Source organism: Schistocerca nitens, chromosome 5 (genome assembly GCF_023898315.1).
Source record: "Schistocerca nitens isolate TAMUIC-IGC-003100 chromosome 5, iqSchNite1.1, whole genome shotgun sequence".
Lineage (NCBI taxonomy): Eukaryota > Metazoa > Arthropoda > Insecta > Orthoptera > Acrididae > Schistocerca > Schistocerca nitens.
This window is the reverse complement of record NC_064618.1, coordinates 211,833,880-211,849,617: the sequence shown is the minus strand read 5'-3', so window position 1 is coordinate 211,849,617 and position 15,738 is coordinate 211,833,880.

Here is a 15,738-nt window from a genome sequence, read left to right as displayed (position 1 = left end):
CCTTTCGAGGCTAATAAGTATTAGCATTACTGTTTATAAACGTTCAGTTGAGGTATGGTAGTGTTGTTTGTGTTATCTTAATTCGAAAGAGTATTCGGGTGCACATTTAGATGTTCACAATTCAAACCAATCTCGAGTATCAACCCCAAAGTAGAGAAACAGAACATAAAATTCGGTAAGTATTACAAACAATTAAAATTACCATTTGGCATATATGCAGATTTTTGATACTTGCTGCAACCGAGTGTTAGTGATGAAATTCGTTAGTACAAAGCATATAGCATTACTTTGTATGTGAATTATAGTTACAGCGAAGGATATTAAGAGTTTCAGCTGAAGCTGACTACATGGAACGGTTCCGAATACAGCTGTATTGGCTTGATGTGAACATAAAAAATTACTTGTTGCAAAATAAGCGAATGATTGTAAGCCTCTAAGGATCACATCAAGCAAACTGATTTGAGACACAGGGATCATTACCATTTGGGAGGTGGATACTAAGGGGCTGCATATGAAAAGTGAAATACAAATTATAAATCTAGTTTTACTGTAACTCTTGTGTTTCACAGGCTGGACTTTAGGTATCCAGAAAAATTACTCGAACCACTACGCCCAGAGAAAATGGTACCTCCACCAAGAATCAACAATCTGTTGTGTCCGACTCCCTGAGTAATGAGAGGTCAGATTTACGAAAAGATACGAGGGCGCTGGGCGGCTCAGTCGGCATCCATCCGTGAAAGCGGGAACGTCTCTGCGCGTCTGGTTTTTTCGATATTCGAATTTGAAATGTGCGCTGCACTCGAATATTCCGCCAGTTGTGAGGTGTGGTCTGCGATATGCTTTTTCTTGGCAAAAAACCTAAATCCTATAGAAATTTATCGTGAACTGTGTGAAGTGTACCGAAACAACATAATGAGTGAATGTTCCACCGGGAATGGTGCATTCGGTTTAAAAATGGCCGAACCAACGTTCATGATGAAAAGAAGAGTGGATGCCAGAGCATTGTGATTGACAATCTTGTCGCTAAAGTTGATGAAACGATTCTTGAAAATCGTCGCTTCACAATAACGGAGCTTTCGGTTTCTTTCCCACAAGTTTCACGGTCTTTGTTGTTTGAAATTGTCACTCAAAAGCTAGACTACCACAAATTTTGTGCACGATGGGTGACCAAAATGCTTACAGAGTTCCATAAAGAACAGCGAATGAGGGCAACGTTGACATTTCTGGAGGCCAACCACAAACGTGGTGATTCATTCCTGGATCGAATCGTAACCGGTGACGAGACTTGGGTGAAACCCGCCAATTGTGAGACAAAATTAGAGTCCATGGAGTGTTGGCACACAAGGTCCCCCCAAAAAACCAAGAAAATGTTTGCAAATCTTGTCAGCAAGGAAGCTGATGGCGACAGTGTTTTGGGATTGGCAACGTGTGCTTCTTACTGATTTTCTCGAATGTGGAGCAACCATAAATTCTACCAGGTACTGTCAAACCTTGCACATCCTGAGAAGAGCAGTTCAAAATAGACGCCGAGGAAAGCTGACGTCCAAAATTTTGTTTTTGCACGACAGTGCCCGACCTCACACGGCAAACCGCACTAAAGAACTCTTTAATTCATTCAAATGGGAAATTTTCCCTCATCCGCCCTACAGCCCCGATCTTGCACCAAGCGACTTCCACTTGTTTCCCAAGATAAAGTACTGGCTTGCAACGCAGCGCTTTGATGACGACTCAAAACTCCAGGCTGGAGGCACTCACTGGCTGAAGTATCAGGCGGCAGAATTTTACGACGAAGGTACTTCAGACCTTCTCCACCGCTACGATAAGTGCCTCAATGTGTTTGGTGACTATGTGGAAAAGTAGTATGTCACTCGCTCTTTGAGATGTATATAATAAAAATTTCTTGTACTTAGTTTTCTTTTAGTGGCAAAACGTTCCCTACTTTCTGAATAGCCCTCGTACTTAAAATCGAGATATGATGACTGTCATGTGATAGTACGAAACGTATTACGTAAACGATGAGAAATCAGAATTAAGCTTAAGCAAATTATGAGACTTCCCTACATTCATTCGGTAGCAATTTTTCATGGACTACTCTCATAGCTGGACGCTTGCAAACCCACAACGTTGTTCGAGAGATACACACAAACTTCTCTTCCTTAGACGCAGCTAGTCTGGACCGATGAAGTAACAGGACGTGACAGTAGCTGAGTTCTGAGGACAGAGGTCGATTCTAACTGCAACAACTTATCTCACTTTCCGTTCAGCTTTGGCTGTAGGGTGTGTTATGGTTTCAGTTAAGCATATAGGTGTAACCATCCTCACTTTCCTGGACCTGGAGAAGGTTGTCGTCAAAGCACCACGGGACCTCATATTTTTTGCCCTCCAGGAACATCAGTATCTGAATAACTAATACGACCGCCTCTTGAAACTACATCCATAGCTGACGAGATCGCTAAAATAATTATACACTCTGATGTTCAGAAGTAATTTATTGATGTGTTTCGGGCATTGTCTATCATCAGGAATATCAAAATAAGAACAAAATCTTCATACAGAGTACTGCGCCATTCAGCCATCGGTACCAGAAATTGAGCCCTCTGCAGCTTCTCCCTTTTTGTTCATCATAAAAAGTTGCACGGTCACCAGAGTTCCTCCGAAATTTGTAGGTCACGTTAGACCCCACGGTTTGTTGATGATGACCTACTGACTACTGGAGACACTAACGTCCTTTGAGTGCTGAAGATGAACAACAAGAATGATCGTTGGATATTGTTATTCTGTTAGCTTTAAACTCTGCAAATCTGGTTTTCGTTGCTATATGCACAATGTCGAAACAGCTACATTTAAACAAAATGTTATCATCATAGAAAGCAAATCTAAACGCTGATAGAGATCGGTAAACGATTTTTGGAGTATCTTGTAATGTAATATATTTTCTTGGATTATCTTTTTATGAGATTTCTCTATTACATGATCGCTTCCGAAAGGTAGTTACGGTAAATGAAGAGATCTTTTATTGCTTATGTTCACATTCAGATTTTTTCCATATTCTGTGTTTAAAGTAATTTGTAAGCCTTGTTCAAAAATCTGCAATGGACTATACTGTTTTCAACAGCAGATTATACTCTTCCACTGGGCAAGATCTGGTATGCTCATTACATCAAAACCGTCCACAGAGAGTCATGCAAACTCAGGGAGTATTTGCACTGTGGTACAACTTTAGAGACTACTCACTTAATGTTATGAATATAAGATCGACCTCTTTTTTCATAATAGCGAGCCGCAAATCTATTCATTACAGGTGCATTTCCTTGTCAACAGTGAAAACCATCTACGATGTTACAATTAAAAAGTTACAGTTCTTCTATGTCTGTAATGAGCTACAATTTTACATTAGTAGTTTTCACCAAAGTATCGCACGCTAAAGAAGGTGAAGTCACATAATGGGCTGGATGCAATATGTAGTTTTTAAGATAGAGTACGAGGTAATGTTTAGCACAATGACCAAACGAAGTACATCCGTCAAAATGATCTTCTAGTCCCTTGTGTTCAAACGAACACCATATTTTTCGTGCTCTTTGGGATTCTAATTCTTTGATTGTTTGCATGGACAACTGTGCCACAGAACTGTTGCAGGAGTTACTGTTGCCGCGGCTAAGGATGCTCTACACAATATGACATTTTAAAGCACTTCATGAGCTCTACCATGACAGTTGAACGTTCTATGGTCCACTGCTCGAAAAGTGCTGTCGCGGGTGCAGGTGGTCATCACATTGGGCCACGTTTGTAATCTGGAACGTAAGCATGATACGCAGTTAACAAATGTTACCCTATCATGTGGAAATTAAAATGTGTTTCTTTCAATTTTTTATTCGTTAATCTCTTCAGCAGGTTCCCACAAATGTTTCCAGGAAGTTTCATTGTTCTACAATCTCTCGTTTCTTATGCTGGCCCTCTTAAGTGGTGAAAGTTTAATTATAACCGACATGTACCTTGGCTGAAAAATCGATGCCCACGGATCGTTCTTTTCTGAACTCATAAACGGTCTTAGCAACAAATGGCTTAATTATCGAATAACGGTCGGTGTACTTGTGAGAGGAAGATCCAGGACTGATTCATCTCGAAACTATACCGTTCTGCATTCCCCCAGTCGCCTAGTACGCAACAAAATAAGCAGCACAATGACTTACTGAAATGGAAATCAAAATGCTTAGGTGGGCATATGACCTGAAACTTTGTGATCGTGTATTCAATGAAGAAATATGCAGGCGGCACTGACTGACCCCTACTATTGAATAGAAGAGCAAAATTCGTCTATATTGATATGGACACGAATTTCGAACAGACCAACGCAAGTGCGTGCTGAAGCGTAATGCCTTGGATTTTTTATGTGAGAAGTCTTAAAGTTTTTTAAATATACCAAACGTTACTAAAATTCTATATCTTTATTTTTAATGTCTGCATATTTGCAGAGGATTTTCAAAGTTTCCGTGTAACTTGACGGTGTGTAATGTAACCGTGTCAGCGCGTGAGAAACATCATGCTATAATCGAGTTTCGAGTTCGAAGACTTCGTCCACACATATAGCAAGACACTGTCTGGCCACATGTGAAAGCTGCGACGTCCTCAATAGTCTGACGTCTAGAGTTCACAGTCATTGGTCATCCGATCATCCTCCATACGGTCCCGACTTGTCCACTTCCGATTTTCCTCTGTTTCCTAAACTTTGATAGTGATGAAACAGTCCAAGCAGAGCTGAGGTTGTGGCCCCGTCAACCAAGTCAGACAGTCTACAGTGATGGTATCAACAAACTGGTCTGCCATTGGGTGAATTGTGTTCGTCGCCAGTGTATCTACGCTGAGAAATAAAAACGTACACATGGAGAATAAAGATGTAGAATGTTAATAAACTTCCTTTTATTTAAAAATCTCGAAGAGTTTTCACATAAAGTATTCGGACACATTACTTTTCAGCAACTCACGTTTTCGTTGAAAGTGTTTGGTAAACAGAAACACTCCATAAAGAGCTCAACAGAAGGGTAACAGGTTTCTGTCGCGACCAAGATCGTATTATGTGGAGACAGAGTGCGATATTGCGGTTCAAATTCTCAGGAAGAAGAAGATAACTGTCTTCATTAGTTGCAGAGTAAGCAAAGGTGTTATCGTCACTAATCTACCTAAAGCTGTGAATAAATACTCCGCTCTGAAAAAGTGACACACATGTTGATGCGACCGAAAAAATAAAATCAATATTTCATCCATCTCGTATTATAGTGGCATATAACTGCTACTGGCTTTATTCAATACGTGTGCAGGGAAATGTATGACAGTATCTACTATGGGACCACTGGAACGCTCTAGGTTACTATGATCAGTCTGGTTTGACGCAGCTTTCCACGATAATATATTTAGTGTCAGCCTCCTCAAATTTGAATGACTAATACAACCTACCCCCCCCCCCCCCCCCATCTGAATCTGTCTACAGTATTTTACAACGATAGTTCAGGTATACATGCTGACGTCACAAACTGAAGATGAAAAGATGGACAAAGAATATGAGGATATTGAAAGAGTAATACATTACGTAAAGGGAGATGAAAATCTAATTGTCATGGGGGACTGGAATGCAGTTGTAGGGGAGAGAGTAGAAGAAAATGTTACAGGAGAATATGAGCGTGGCACAAGGACTAGGAGAGGAGAAACAATAACTGAGTTCCGTAACAAATTTCAGATAGTAATAGCGAATACTCTGTTCAAGAATCACAAGGGGAGGAGGTATAATTGGAAAAAGCTGGGAGATACTGTATAATTTCAGTTATATTACTACTACATTGTGATCTGTGTCTATATCTGCTCCTATTTGATTTCAGAATCTCTGTCTCACCGTGATGTAATATAACTGAAACTATGTAGTACCACCTGGCTTTTTCCAATTACACCTCCTCCTCTTGTGATTCTTCCTGATTATTCTCTTAAAGAATCAGTAAGCAAAGAAGTGGGATACGGAAGTGTTAAGGAATGACGAGATACCCTTAAACTTTTCTAAGGCTATAGATAAACCAATAAGGAACAGCACAGTAGGCAGTACAGTTGAAAAGGAATAGAAATCTTTAAGAAAGGACACTCACAGAAGTTGGAAAGAAAAACATCGGTAAAAGAAGGTAACTGCGAAGAAACTTAGAGTAACAGAAGAAATACATCAGTTGATGGATGACAGAAGGAAATACAACATATTCACGGAAATTCAGGGATAAAGAAATGCAAGTCCCTGAGCAATGAAATAAATAGGAAGTGCAGGGAAGCTAGGTCAAAATGCTGGATTCAAAACGTGAAGAAATAGGAAAAGATATGATTTTCGAAGGGACTGACTCTGCATGTATGAAAGTCAAAACAATCTTCGATTGAATTAAGAGCAAGGGTGTTAACATTAAGAGTGTAGCTATTAGGTGAAAAGAGAATACTGAAGGCCTCTGTCAGGGGGAGGATTTGTCTGGTGTGATAGAAGAAGAAACACGAGTCAATTTAGAAGAGATAGGGGATCCAGTATTATGATCAGAATTTGATAGAGCTTTGGAGGAATTGACATCAATTAAGGTAGAAGAGGTAGATAAAGTTCCATAAGAATTATTAAAATCATTGGACGAAGTGGCAACAAATCAACGATTCATATTGGTGTGTAGAATGTATGAGTCTGGCGACATACCACCACTTTCAGAAAAATATCATCCACACAATCCCGAAGACTGCAAGAGCTGCAAAGTGCAGAATTATCGCACAATCAGCTTAACAGCTCATGCATCAAAGTTACTTACAGGAATAGTATACTTAAGGATGGAAAAGAAAATTGAGGATGTGTTAGACGACGATCAGTATGGCTTTAGGAAAGGTAAACACACCAGAGAGGTAATTTTGACTTTGAGATTGATAATGGAAGCAAGACTAAAGAAAAATCAAAAACCTTTCATAGGATATGTCCACCTGGAAAAAGAGCTCGACAATGTAAAATGGTGCAATATGCTCGAAAAGCTGAGCAAAATTGGGCTACGCTATAGGGAATAATAAGAGTGGACGACCAAGAACGAAATGTTCGGCTTAAAACGGGGTGTAAGACTGGAATATAGTCTCTCACCCCTACTCTTAAATCTGCATATCCAAGATGCAATGGTGGAAATAAAAAGGAAGGTTCAGAAGTGGACTTAAAATTCAAGATCAAAGGATATGAATGATATGATTCGCTGATGACATTGCTATCCTGGGTGAAAGTGAAGAAGAATTACATGATCTCCCAAATGGAATGAACGGTATAATGAGTGCACGAGATAATGAGAATATTAAGTGAGAGTAAATCGAAGAAAGTCGAAAGTACTGAAGTTGCAGAAATGAGAACAGTGAGAAACTTAACATCAGGATTGATGTCACGAGGTAGATGAAATTATGGAATTTTGCTATCTAGGCAGCGAAATAACCAATGGCGGATGGAGCATGGAGAACATGACAAGCAGACTAGCACTGGCAAAATGGGCATTCCTGGCCAAGAGAAATCTACTAGTATTAAACATAGGCATTAATTTGTAGAAGATATTTCTGAGCATGTACGTTCGGAGCACAGTATTGTATGTCAGTGGCTCACAGACTGTGGGAAAAGCGTAACAGAAGAGAATAGAAGCATTTCACATGTGATGCTATGCACGAATGTTGGAAATTAGTGGACTGATAAGGTAAGGAATGAGCAGGTTCTGCGCAGAATGGGAGAGGAAAGGAATGCATGGGGAACACTAATATGAAGAACAGACATGATGATAGGATTTCTCTTAAGGCATTAGAGAATGACTTCCATGGTACTAGAGGGACCCGAAGAGGTCAAAAACTGTAGGGGAACGTAGAGATTGGAATACATCCGGCAAATAATTGAGGACGTAGGTTAGAAGTGCGAACTCCTGAAATGAAGAGGTTGGTACAGGACTGCGGGCCGCAACAGACCAGTCAGAAGACTGATGACCGCCCCAAAAAACTATTGTTATTCCTTGGTCTCCCTCTAAAACTCTTTTCCTCCTTCCTCCAACACACACAGACACACACACACACACACACACACACACACACACACACACATTGTTCCATTACCACACTGACGAGTCCTTTATGCACCAGGATATACACTACTGGCCATTAAAATTGCTACACCACGAAGATGACGTGCTACAGATGCGAAATTTAACCGACAGGGACACGATGCTGTGATATGCAAATGATTAGCGCTTTTCAGAGCATTCACACAAGGTTGGCGCCGGTGGCGACACCTACAACGTGCTGGCATGAGGAAAGTTTCCAACCGATTTCTCATATACAAACAGCAGCTGACCGGCGTTGCCTGGTGAAACGTTGTTGTGATGCCTCGTGTACGGAGGAGAAATGCGTACCATCACGATTGCACTTTATCGTATCGTGACATTGCTTCTCGCGTTGGTCGAGATCCAATGACTGTTGGCACAATATGTAATCGGTGGGTTCAGAAAGGTAATACCGAACGCCGTGCTGGATCCCAACGGCCTCGTATCACTAGCAGTCCAGATGACAGGCATCTTATCCGCATGGCTGTAACGGCTCGTGCAGCCACGTCTCGATCCATGAGTCAATAGACGGGGACGTTTGCAAGACAACAACCATCTGCACGAACAGTTCGACGACGTTTGAGCAGCATGGACTATCAGCTCGGAGACCATGGCTGCGGTTACCCTTGACGCTGTATCACAGACAGGAGCGCCTGTGATGGTGTACTCAACGACGAACCTGGGTGCACGAATGGCAAAACGTCATTTTTTCGGATGAATCCAGGTTCTGTTTGCAGCATCCTGATGGTCGCATCCGTGATGGCGATATCGCGGTGAACGCACATTGGAAGCGTGTATTCGTCATCGCCATACTGGCGTATCACTCGGCGTAATGGTACGTGGTGCCACTGGTTACACGTCTAGGTCACCTCTTGTTCGCATTGACGGCACTTTGAACAGTGGACGTTACATAACAGATGTGTTACGCCCCGTGGCTCTACCTTTCATTCGATCCCTGCAGGAAAGTGCACGACCGCATGTTGCAGGTCCTGTACGGGCCTTTCTGGATACAAAACATGTTCGACTGCTGCCCTGACCAGCACATTCTCCAGATCTCTCAACAACTGAATACGACTGGTCACTGCTGGATGAGCAACTGGCTCGTCACAATACGCCAGTCACTACTCTTGATGAACTGTGGCATCGTCTTGAAGCTGCATGGGCAGCTGTACCCGTACACGCCATCCAAGCTCTGTATGACTCAATGCCCAGGCGTATCAAGGCCGTTATTACGGTTAGAGGTAGTTGTTCTGGGTACTGATTTCTCATGATCTATACACCCAAATTGCATGAAAATGTAATCACATGTCAGTTCTAGTATAATATATTTGTCGAATGAATACCCGTTTATCATCTGCATTTCTTCTTGGTTTAGCAATTTTCAGGGCCAGTAGTATATTTTGTCCTCTGGTTTCTTTTTTTAATCATCTTGTAATATTAATTTCATTTTACCCTAATTAGATTGAGTGAGTCGTCATTATTTACTCGATATTCTGTATTGCAGTCCGCCCCGATAGCTGAGTGGTCAGCGTGGTGGTCTGTCACGCCAAGGGTCCTAGACTCGATTCCCGGCGGGTCGGAGATTTGATCCACTCAGGGACTGGTTGTTGTTTTGTCCTCATTCTCATTTCATCATCACCAGCGGAAGGCACCGGGAAACCACCATTGTAATCAATTTCCTAGACGCTCATGCGGTAGACTTCTCTGACGAGGCTTCCCCCATGACAAAACCTGCCGTAAGACAGAACACGAAAGTAAAGCTGTGGTGCTACAGTACAAAACCTTCTATTTTCTTCTTTTCCGAACTGGTTAGTGTTTAAGTTTTACTTCCATGTTAGGGCATGCTTCAAATACCTTCTGAAAAGTCTTATTCAGATTTTAATTTTTTGTCAGATGCTACGAAATTCCTCGTTCCAGAAATGTTTTTCCTGCTTTAGGAATTCTGCATTTTATACCCTCTCTGCAAAGTGGATCATCTGTTAGTTTGGTGCCTAAAAAGAAAAAACTCGTCTACTGGTTTTAGTGTTTCATTTCAAAATCTGAATCTATGAGCATCACCTGACTCAATTCCATCATATTCCATTTCCCTTGTTTCACTTTGGGTAATATTCATCTTATAATCCCTTTTCAACAAGCTGTTCACTCCGTTCACCTGCTGTTCCAAATCCTTAGCTGCGTCTGAAAGAATTACAAGGTCATCAGCAAGCCTGAAAGTGTTCATTTCGTCTACCCAAATTTGTCTCTGGTTTCCTTTAATGCTTGATCACAGTACAGTCTGAGTATCATTGGGAATAGACTACTGCCCTACCTTACTCCATTCTCAACAACTACTTCCCTTTCATGACTTTCGCCTCTTATAAGTGCATTCACAGCGCGACGCAACAGTAACATTATAAGGGGCTATAGTATTGTATAATGTGTTACCCTTACTGATATTACCATTGCTATTAGCGCAATGCTCAGGCGAAAAGCACTGGCAGCTGGATCTTCCGATTTCTGCCAGTACAGATATCCAGCACTCTTGTGATTTACGAACAGTACGTGCAACATTTCATCTTGATTGATTTTGAATGTGGGATGGAGAGTGCTGATGAGGGCAAAGGAATGATGCAGGGGAAATGTGTTTTGTAACAAGTGTCTACCTCCTCTGTGGGTAGCTATATTTATTTCCTGCGTTGGAGCTGTAAGCAGGTTTCCTCATGCTCCGGAAATGCTTCATTATTCACTCTAGCAAACACACACACACACAAAACACAGACACACACACATTATCGGGACAAAGCACGTAGAATAGATACACGCCATTCAAGTTTTATCGATGGAAAAGTGATAGCAATGGAAACAAAAACAAGGATGTGAGTGGACTTGTAGATTGCTTAACGATGTACACTGCCAAATATGAAAAGTTTAATAGAAGTAAGCAGTGCCATTTGCCCCACTGACTAATTAGTTGTTATTTAGTGTCACAAGCAACACGAAGGAGTTAAAGACATTAGCTGCGAATAAGCATTGACTTATATCAATGGGTCAAGTTGAAAGTTTGTGTCGAACCAGGATTCGACCCAGGTCTCCTGCTTACCACTCAGATGCGCCAATCACGACACCGTCCGATCACAGAGCTCATCACAACCACACGGACTACGCTAGCATGCCTCCCGTCAGACCCAAATTCTTAATTTATAACAAACACTGCTGATGTACTGTCCCTGCACGTTAGGCTCATTGCTCGCGGCATCTCGCCGATTTCCGTGAGAGTTTGAGCTTGGTGTTCATCTGCACTGTGACAATCACTGGCCGTCTTTGCCTTAATTATACAGGATGTTCATTTTAACTGAAGACATTGAAATATCTTGGGGCCAAATAATTTCAACTCCAATATGTTTGTCTCGGAGGGGCACGTCCAGTGATACCACACTTGACCCCCACCCCAATCTGTATCTATGCATTGATTGCGGTGGGGGGGGGGGGGGCGGAGGACTTTCAAATCTTTAGTGGAAATCCCCGTTTTTTAATTGCAGATTGCGCCTCTACAGTAAAATCTACATACTTTTTGTCTGAAGCATTGCCGGCCGGTGTGGCCGTGCGGTTAAAGGCGCTTCAGTCTGGAACCGCGTGACCGCTACGGTGGCAGGTTCGACTCCTGCCTCGGGCATGGATGTGTGTGATGTCCTTAAGTTAGTTAGGTTTAATTAGTTCTAAGTTCTAGGCGACTGATGACCTCAGAAGTTAAGTCGCATAGTGCTCAGAGCCATTTTTTTTTTGTCTGAAGCATTTTCCTTGTTACTCCACAGATGCAGCTACTGGAGGAACAGAAATGGATACACAACCATAATTTACTATTCAGTGGCCCTTGAATATCCAATGGCACGTGGGATCCCACCTCAATTTTGCGAGGGTAGGGCAGGGCAGTATTTCATAACTCATAATTTGTAACCTTATTCGCAACGTTTGTATTCCTCCGATATGTCGAACCTTACTCGACGCGCCACTGTGGCCGTGTCTCGAGACGAATGCTTTTCCGTTTTCCCAGTTAGTGTTCAAACGTAGCACTGCCAACTTCAGTACACTTAGTGATTCGTTTTTCAAACGACCGTGCACAGGGCAGAAGCATCTATGTGAGAACGCCAGCATAGGCGTTTCTGATGCTGTCGCCCATGACTTCAGGACCTGTTGCTATTTGCTAGTGCAACTTACACTTTGCTGGCCGCTGTGGCCGAGCGGTTCTAGGCGCTTCAGTCCGGAATCGCGCGACTGCTGCGGTTGCAGGTTAGAATTCTGCCTCTGGCATAGATGTGTGCGGTGTCCTTAGGTTAGTTAAGTTTAAGTGGTTCTAAGTTCTAGGGGACAGATGACTTCAGATGTTAAGTCCCATAGTGCTCAGAGCCATTTGAACCTTATTTTTTAAATATCCCCAGGAAAAGAAATCCGGCGACTTCAAATCTGATGACCTAGAGGGCAAATTAATACCTCTGCCGATGTACCGACCAGTGTAAACACGGTCTAATACCTCTTGAGCTCCAGTTGCGTAATGCGCTGGGCAAACGTCACACTAAAGCGACGTACGTAGTCGAACGTCTAGGCAACATTTTGCAGTAGTACCGGTAGTTCTTGTTCCAAAACGTTCGATACTTGCGTCCATTCAACGTACTGCCGTTAAAATACGGAACAATTAGTTTGTTCCCCATGATACCACACCATACGTTAACCGATCTAGGACGTTGACGGTCAACTTGCCGTAACCAGTGGGGACTGTCAACACTCCAGCAATACATGATATTCTGGTTAATACTACCACGCATTGTGAATGTAGACTCATTGGAAAGTCAGCAGTGACCGTGGGGGTCGTCTGTATATGCTGAAGTGCCCATTCACAAAACGCTACCCAGTTATGGGAAGCGGTGCCATGAAGTTCTTGATGCAGCGACGCGTGATAAAGACGATATTTTCGACGATGCTATAGCGTGACTTTACTACCTAGGGACATATCGGAATCGCGGAGTAATTGCCTGCCGTTAATCCGTGGGTTATGGTACAGCTATTTTATTAGCTTCTGCTGTAACAAGTTTGTTTCGTTTCCTTTTGCCGATCTGTGCTCTGCTATCAGACGTAAAGACATTCAAAACTTTGTAAAAGCAGGAACGAGAGAGAGCTTTCCCTGGAAAACTCGGCATTCATGGCAAAACAGCAGCCTCAAAGTTTCTGCTACATACTCCGTAAATCAGGATAATTTCAGTATTTTCTTCTGTGGCTGCAACATTCATCGTTCATTCGCGCGTCTGTTCTCAAAAAAAAAAAAAAATAAAATAAAATAAAATAAAATAAAAAAAAATAAATAAATAAATAAAAAAAATGGTTCAAATGGCTCTGAGCACTATGGGACTCAACTGCTGAGGTTATTACTCCCCTAGAACTTAGAACTACTTAAACCTAACTAACCTAAGGACATCACAAACATCCATGCCCGAGGCAGGATTCGAACCTGCGACCGTAGCGGTCTTGCGGTTCCAGACTGCAGCGCCTTTACCGCACGGCCACTTCGGCCGGCGTCTGTTCTCCAAATGTTAGGTAGTTCTGCAGCAACAAACACTGCGCAGGTTTTTTAATGCTTACAACCGCTATTTGTTCTACGTCTACACGATACGTGAGCTGCTACGATACGTCATAGTTCGATACACGGGCGCGATGACGCGTCGAGTAGTCCCCTGTTCGAAGTGTCGGAGGAATAGAAGGTTTTGAATAGAGTTTCCAAATAGAAGTTATGAAATACTGACCTACCCTACCCTCGCAGCGTGGACGTAGAGTCCCACGTGCGATTGGAAATGTTCAAAGACGTGTGAAATCCTAATGGACCAAACTGCTGAGGTCATCGGTCGCTATACTTACACACTACTTAAACTAACGTTTGCTAAGAACAACACACTCGTCCATGCCCGAGGGAGGACTCGAACCTCCGGCAGGAGGGGTCGCGCGATCCCTGCCTGACGCCTCTAACCGCGCGGTCACTCCGTGCGGTTGTCGTTGGATTTTCAAAAATGGTTCAAATGGCTCTAAACACTATGAGACTTAACATCTGAGGTCATCAGTCCCCTAGACTTCGAACTACTTAAACCTAAGTAACCTAAGGACATGACACACAACCATGCCCGAGGCAGGATTCGAACCTGCGACCGTAGCGGTCACGCGGTTCCGGACTGAAGCGCCTAGAACCACTCGGTCACAACAGCCGGCCCGTGGATTTTCAAGGGCCACTTAGTAGCATATCCTTATAACGATTGTGTAACCAAGTCCATTCCTCCGATTATATCTGTGACGGAACAAAGAAAATGCTTCAGACAAAACGTATGTAGATTTTACAGCAGAATCGTAATCTGCAATAAAGAACGCAGTTTCCCATGGAAGATTTCAAACCTGCTCCCGCCTCCCACGGACGGTTGAGAAATGGCTCTGAGCACTATGGGACTTAACATCTGAGGTCATCAGTCCCCTAGAACTATTTAAACCAAACTAACCTAAGGACATCACACACATCCATGACCGAGGCAAGATTCGAACCTGCGACCGTAGCGGTCGCGCGGTTCCAGACTCTCACGGACGGCGTGGGATGGGGAGGGGGTCGAGTGTGTTATTATTGGATGTCCCCTTCTGGGACAAACAAACTGGAATTATAAGCTTTATTTGATTCAATGTGTAGTGTTCTTGATAGTTCAGTGTCTTCAGTCAATTTTGTCTGTTCTTTCAAAAACGTCTGAAGAAGCAGACACCACCATGATTCTGCAGCCACTATAAATCAACACACATTATAAAATTTAGAAATTGGTGGAGAGAGGGGCTGGACGCAGGGGGAGGTGCAAGATAACTTCTGACAGTACTCGGGAATAGTGGTCTAATAAAGGTTGGCCACCACACTGCTACGATTATGAGGTTGATGTCAGTAAGGAAAAGTACATCTGATGGCAGAGATTTTATTTAGTAGTACTGTATCTCTTGTGTAGCACCCTTACTTTGCTAGAACAGAGACTTTCTCTTAAACTGTCGTTATTTGATTTAAACGCTAGAGGTAGACATCTGTATACGTTCGCGATGCCTCTTAAGCATACAGGATGGTCCATTAATAGTGATCGGGCCAAATATCTCACGAAATAAGCATCAAACTAAAAAATTACAAAGAACGAAACTCATCTAGGTTGAAGGGGGAAACCAGATGGCGCTATGGTTGGCCCACTAGATGGTGCTGCCATAAGTCAAACGGATATTAACTGAATTCTTTTAAATAGGAACCCCCGTTTTTTATTCAATGTTCTTGTAGTACGTAAAGAAATATGAATGTTTTAGTTGGATCACATTTTTCATTTTGTGATAGATGGCGCTGTAATAGTCACAACGTATAAGTACGTGATATCACGTAACACTCCGCCAGTGCGGACGGTATTTGCTTCGTGATACATTACCCGTGTTAAAATGGGCCGTTTACCAATTGCGGAAAAGGTCGATATCGTGTTCAAGTAAGGCTGTTGTGATCAAAATGCCCAACGGGCGTGTGCTATGTATGCTGCTCGGTATCCTGGACGACATCATCCAAGTTTCCGGACCGTTCGCCGGATAGTTACGTTATTTAAGGAAACAGGAA